Below are 975 nucleotides of genomic sequence, written 5' to 3' on the forward strand. Positions count from 1 at the left end.
AGGATAATCACTTCTAAGTAATTAGATGTAAAAATACTGAGAAAAATAGTAGTAGACTGTGTCCACCAATGAGCTATAAGCAAATTAAATATCCTGCCCAGATTATGTATCCCAAGAATAGAAGAATATTTAAACTTTAACTCTGTAATGCATTTAACCACTTAATTAAAGAATAACAGACAGAGATGATCACATTTCACTAGATGCAGAAACTACTGCAGATGAAATCCAACACTCCCTCTCACCCACATTTCTTCAGTTATCTCCACTTTTAATAACTTGTGATCAGTGCTCGCTTTGGCAGCACATAGATCAAAATTGGAGCAATACAGAGAAGATCAGCATGGCCTCTGCACAAGGGTGACACACAAATTCATGAAGCCTGCCGTATTTTAACTCTCAATAAGGTAGGTACTGAAGGAACATATTTCAAAATAATAAAGACCATCTACAACAAATCCACAACCAATATCATACAGAATGGGCAAAAGCTGAAAGCATTCCCCTTTAACACCAGCACAAGACAGGGATGCCCTCTCTCACCACTCCTATTCAACATAGTATTAGAAGTTCTGGTGGGGCAATCAGATAGGAGAAAGAAAGGATATTAAAATAGGAAGAGAGGAAATCAATACATTTGTTTGAAAATGACATGATACTATAACTGGAAAACCCCACTGTCTCAGCTGAAAAGCTTCTTAAGCTGACAAGAAACTTCAGTAAAGTCTTAGGATACAAACTCAATGTGCAAAAGTCACAAGCACACCTATACACCAACAATAGACAAGGAGAGAGTCAAGTCATGAAAAACTCCTATTCACAATTGCTACAAACAGGATAAGATGCCTAAGAATACAGCTAATCAGGCAAGAAAAAGAAATAAAGGGCATTCAAATAGGAAAGGAGGAAGTCAAATTGTCTCTATTTACAGACGACATGATTGTATATCTAGAAGACCCCATCGTCTCAGCCCCA

General features: G+C 37.2%; 1 non-coding gene across 1 annotated transcript; it reads left to right on the forward strand.

Moving 5' to 3' along the window:
* The first annotated feature begins 288 nt into the window (after positions 1–288).
* LOC116547538 lies at positions 289–395 on the forward strand. The gene has a single exon (XR_004267084.1). It is a non-coding gene; the product is annotated as a U6 spliceosomal RNA (small nuclear RNA).
* The last annotated feature ends 580 nt before the right edge of the window (positions 396–975 follow it).

This window comes from Sapajus apella, unplaced genomic scaffold (genome assembly GCF_009761245.1).
Source record: "Sapajus apella isolate SASKATOON/1434 unplaced genomic scaffold, GSC_monkey_1.0 scaffold3513, whole genome shotgun sequence".
In the NCBI taxonomy this organism is placed as follows: domain Eukaryota; kingdom Metazoa; phylum Chordata; class Mammalia; order Primates; family Cebidae; genus Sapajus; species Sapajus apella.